Source organism: Pangasianodon hypophthalmus, chromosome 29 (genome assembly GCF_027358585.1).
Source record: "Pangasianodon hypophthalmus isolate fPanHyp1 chromosome 29, fPanHyp1.pri, whole genome shotgun sequence".
Lineage (NCBI taxonomy): Eukaryota > Metazoa > Chordata > Actinopteri > Siluriformes > Pangasiidae > Pangasianodon > Pangasianodon hypophthalmus.
Window position 1 is genome coordinate 4,093,136 of NC_069738.1, and position 6,090 is coordinate 4,099,225.

Consider the following 6,090-nt stretch of genomic DNA (forward strand, 5'->3'; position numbering starts at 1 on the left):
CTTTGTTGTGTTACCCTCATTCACCACAGGTTTAGTCATTTCACACCTACCTTGTGGTACAAACCAACAGAAAAACACTGGATCCTGTTGCACCCTGTGTCAAAAAAATTAAAATTACAGCTTTACCTCTGACTGTTACAAAGCACTAACACTGGAGACTCTTTTCATAGATGTTAAATAAATGTCTCCTTACAGAAAACTATGCCATATCAAACATTACACACATTTATATGAAGCATCTGCCATGAATGCGCTGTTACTATACAAACCATAACTTATTAGAAGTGCATTAATATATACGTAAATCTATGATTTGCAGCTGCACTACTATCATAGCTGTAGTTAAATTAATCAACACCACTGTGGTGTATATAATTTTATATGTATATACACTGTATACTGTATGTATTATTTGTCCTCAGATCAGAATGTCTGTTATTTATGAATATTTATATTTTTTTTACTATTTTCCAAAAATAAATTAAATAAATAAATAAATAAATAAATATGATAATAATAATAATAATAATAATAACAACAATAATAATAATAATCTCTTCTTACTAAAGTACAGTATCTGAAGTAAGTGCCAGTTTGTCTGTAGATGTGGATCTTTGTTAAAAGCAGATCATTTGAAGACCTGTATGTTCTCAAAATAGAAAGGTCTTATGTTTATTAGTTTAAATATGATCCCATGTAATTTTTTTTCTGGAGAAGACAGTATTGGCCGGCTGTGATGTTAGTAATTTAGTTTGCTGAGTAGCTCCAGATAAAAGGCTTCAGGCTGGCATTTGGAAAGTTTTCTGATCTGATTTTGCTTTCTGTATTGGATTAAATTCCTGAAAAGGAAATTAATAGTTAGCCTTCAGGAGACAGCCCAGCACAGAAACCCAAATCTGATTGGATAACTGCTTGAAAAACAGGCCATATATGAACAAAGGATGGGCCAAAATATTTTAATCCCAGTACTGTAGACATTACACATTGTATAGTTATTTTTGCAACTGACTCCACTTCTACTGAAAGACTTGATAATTACATTAGGACAAAGGCATTGGAAAAACCTTTATTACAATCTATGTTTCATTTTTAGTGAAGATTTGCTTGCAAATACTTGACCATCTTGAAGTCATTGATTATTAGAGTAACAGGCTCAATAATTATTTTTTTGTCCTCTAGATTTATATATTTTTACGTTGTGCAGTGCTGCTGGACTATATTTCTCTCTCCATGGTCTGTATGCCACTTTCAGTCTGGTTCATTTTTATTTCTCATTCTTTTCCCTCTGGTCAACCCCCCTTTCTTTTAATTGCTCCTCTATCAGTAACCAATATTGCAAGTGCTCTTGACTGTTCCACAGGGTACAATAGCGCGCCACTACCGAGCCATCAGGAAGTAAAGTATGGCAACCTGCCGTCACTTTCCCCAGAGGTAAACGGCAATCACTACCTCACTCTGATACAGAATGCACATCGGCACTGTAAGCCCCTTATGCCCCATACTCAGCAGCAGAAGCAGCCCAGCAGTTGGGTGGTAGAACTTGTCAGACTTCCTGCTGCTTGTCTGCCACAAGCCCCAAGAGCAGGTCAGCTGAGGCGCCTTGAGCAGCACCAGCTCCACCTCCGCCACATCCTGCAGCGACAGGAGCAGGAAAGACAACAGCGTCTATGGCTGGAGGGAGAAAGGCAGCGTCAGGAGCTCCAGAAGCAGCTTGAGAGGCAACAAACGCTGCGGCAGTGGCAGAAGCAAGAAAGGCAGAGGATGGAACGGCAGAAGCAGTTGGAGAGTCAACGTCAGGAGCTACTACAGCTTCAACTTCATCAGGAGCATAGGCAGCGGCGGCAGCTCCTTCAGTGGCAGCTCGAGCTAGAGCAGAGGCTTAAAAGGCAGCAAAAAGTGCAGTCAACCAAGCGGATTTCCCCCTCACATGGACTCTGCACCATCTATGAAGCCATGGAGACCAGTGAGGATGAAGATATTGAGAAGGACATTGCCTCAGTGAGAAAAGAGTTGGGAGGGCAGGAGAAACAAACCCACCTGCCTCTGTATCTAACAGGTGTAAACCTCCACCAGCCATCTAAGCATGAGCATGACTGGAATAACAAAATGGATGTGGTGCAGAAGCTGATCAACCAGGCCTTGCTGCTGGAAGGTGAGGATGGCTGTCCACCACTGCTTTACCTACCTGGGCAAGGAGGGGGCACCCTCAGCCCACTAGAGAGTAGCTCCTGGCCGCAGATCCTGCAACAACTTAGCCATGCATCAGCCACCATCACCTCTGTCAGTAGCTACTCCCCCACACGGGGAAGCTCACCACAGGGTGACTGGACCATTGTCGAGCTTGAGACGTACCACTGAGAAATTAGCTCAGACTTTCTAAATTGAGTTAAAATGATATCACTATAGTTCCTTTTAAGTTTGTCTTTGTGTAGAGTCCAATGTGTTTCACGTACAGTCTTAATATATTTATAGTAACGATACACTGGCAGTTCACGTGTGCCATACGATTCTGACTGTAGCTTATTGATCAGCCCCCATCATTGCCATGTTTCAGTGCTAAGGGACCATGACATTACCAAAACTGAATCTCCAGCTAACAGTGGTGCTTTGTTCAGAAACTGACCCTGATGAAGGCTAGAGGTCAATTAACACACACTCTGCATGTAAAAATCTATTTGTATCTAAAACTTGGCATCCCATTGTTATTATTAATAATATTTGATCTGAGAAGTTACCAACCCATAAGTTGTGTAATGATTTGAGCTCAGGAAGCTCAAACGTCTTCATCTCTAGATTAATCAACACCTTCTGACCTATAAGAATCCAGAATTTAATGTGTGTATAATGAAACTGTGTAGGGAAATGCACATGGATCAAAAGTACTTTCCTGTATGTGAATAATGTGAGTGGTATCTGGTTGTGTTTTTCCCTCTCAAAGGGCATTTATTTTGAAAAATACAGAATCTTTATAGTTCATTTTTTAAAAATTGTTGCACTCATTGGTTGAACGGGATCTTTGGTTTTGCGAGATCTCTGAGTCTATTGAGCCTATTGTATTCGGTTTCTAAGAAAAGAGACATGGACACTGAAGGCTTATGAGCACTTCAGACACAACGACTGCACTAATGACTGTGGGGTGAAGAAAACAAGATGGTATGGATGCACTCTCTCTCTCTCTTTCTCTCTTTTAGAAAAGGGGGATTTCTGTTCTATGTCCTTTCTCAACATTCCACAACCATTACCTCATTTCCTGGGTCCTTTTGCCTCAATAGGTTTCCCGGGGTTACCGATGATGTCATGGCAACAGTCTGAAAGACACAAGAGATGGAAACAAAGCCTCAGAAAGAAAGAATGGGCTACAGACAAGGGGCTGATCCCAAATCAGACCCTACACCCCAAAAGCCCTTCAGTTAGGTCCGAATAGACTGGCTAGGTACAGACCAAAGTAACTCATTAGATTATTTTTGGACTTCTGTGTAGAATTTTGTACTGTTTTACTAAAAATACAGACCGTAGAGTGTTTTTTTTTTTTTAAACATTTGAATGAATCCTAATAGTTCATTCATAAATAACTCATTTCTGAGAGAAGTTACACAATCTTGTATTGCCTGCTGGTTTTTTCTTTTTAAAGTGTTTTCCTGGCTGTGATAACATCATCTAGCTAGCTACATGTTTGCTAACAGTCCCTTGCAGAAAAATCACATATATTTCAAATGTGCTTATGTCAAGAACATGTGATCGCATGAAACACGTGAAGGTTCATTTCAACATGTCACTTGTGAATTCAAGTAAACGAACGTGACATCATGTGAATAACAAGCACACATCCTACATGCGCCTACTTTATCACTTACGTTATAGCAGCTATAAACAGTCCTTCACCAGCCTCTTTTTTACTCTCTCTCTTGAAGCTACTAAGGCAAAAAAAAAAAAACACACCACATTTGTCATGTAACTGAGAAACCACACTGTGTCCTGCTTCGGAAAACAAACCACTGACACTGGAGACGCCTTCAATAAATGCTAAATATATATCGCCTTAGAGAAAATTTTCATTTTCATTATTAAATAACTCCTTTTAATCCACTTATCAGATTTAGATTATGTGGAGCTTCCAGCATTCATTTCTCTGTGAATGAGTTGTTACCATAGAAATGATAATCTATTAGAAACAGGCATTAATATAAACCTTTGATGACCAGAATCCAGAATTCAACAGTCTACATCCCAGTTTGCTATCAAAAGTTATTAAATGTTGGAAAAACTCAGTAAAGTTATCACACGTTCATTTACTTCTTATGTAGGACGTGTACATTATTAAGCAGTGTATCTTTCTCCATGTTTAATGTACTCAAGGGAGGCAGATAAAATGGAAGGTTTTGCTCAGATTATAGTTTCTGGTACTTTCTTTGTTCTGATGGTCCCTATTCAAGCTGTGCAGCACAAAGACACCAAGCCCTTTTTCAGCATTTCCCCTGTTACAGTCCTGCCACCTACAGGCTGAACAGGGTAATGACATTACATCACTGAGCTCAGGTTTGCAGGTACAGATCCTCTAACTCTCAGATTCCCAGTCCTGCTCCTGGAGTACTCCCTGTCCTGTGCATTTCAGTGTAATTCACTGATTGGTTAAATTGGTTTATTAGAACTGGGGATTCTCCATGACCAGGGTGGGAACCTGTGCTCACACTGCATGGACTGTTTTAACACATCCTTCTCCAAACCATTTCCCCTTGATTGAATCTCTCTTACCACTTTAATGTAGTGTGGTATCCAAACCTTGTCTTGAAGTTCCCCTGCTGTCCTTTTCAGTCTTTTTCCTGCTCTGTGTAGGACAGAGGAACTCCAGGACTAGTGCTAGGAAAGCCTTTGTTTTTTGGGCAGCTTGGAGAAAACAGTTCAGCATCGGTATAGACTTCAGGAACGAAAGCTATCCAGAAATCATTTAAATTTTTATCTTTCAGAATAACTAAACAAACAAACAAGACACAGCTGTTTGTACAGTAGATATATAAATATAACATTATATATATTATTATATATCATAATATAAATATGTTAATTTGATTTACTGCTACAATTAGGTTTTATCACTTCAGTCTTCCTATGACAGGTAAAAAGACTTCATTTATTCTGCTCCCTATTTAGCAAACCATATAGGAATTTAGCAATTTCACCTACATTAAGCTCAATGCCAAGGTCAAGCAAGCTGTGATGTGCACTTCCTCTCATTTCCTGTGATTGAAAATCAACAAGGGTGTGTTAAAAACAGCATGGGAATGCATTCTGTATTTAACTCGACAGTGTACTTTTTAGACTGTTTAAGTACTAATAGTCTTATAGACACACAACATTTATTCAGTATATTAACGTTCAAGTGCATTTAGATTAGTCGTCATTACATTTAGATAGATTAATCCTCTACATGAGAGTTTAAATACAGAGACTGTGATACTGGTAGCACGATACAGCCAATAGCAATGAAAAGAAAATATGCAAAATGTAGGTCTGTATGTTATAGATATTTTTTTTTTCTTTAGAAATTTAAATCCAGGTTAACTGTAGTACAGTAATTTATATACATATTTTCAAACCTAGTATAAATGCTGTATTGTATATGATGTTATATGAATTCTCTGCTGTTGAGGAAGATTTGGCCAATATTTCTGCAATCTCTCTCTCTCTCTCTCTCTCTCTCTCTCTCTGCAACAGAAAAGTGTGATATCTGTGGTGATTATTCCAGTCTTTTTATTTATTTATTTATTTATTTATTTTTGTTGAACAGACTGGAACTGGATGCTGAATATTATGCTTCTGCACTTTGCACTGGAGCTTTTGCACTTCTGTAGTTTAACTATTGATCATTTCCCTGGAAGTAACTTATAGCAATAATAATTTTTAAAATACTGTCATGGTCTTTGGATTATTTGGCGTTTGGATTGCATTACTTGAGTAATCACATCACTATGGATCATGCACATAACTTGTTTAATAAAAAGAAAGTGTTAAACATGGCCTTTAGATGGAGCTCTTGCCTAATCAATACTATCATAAAACCACACCATATTATGAACAAATAGTCAGTGTGAT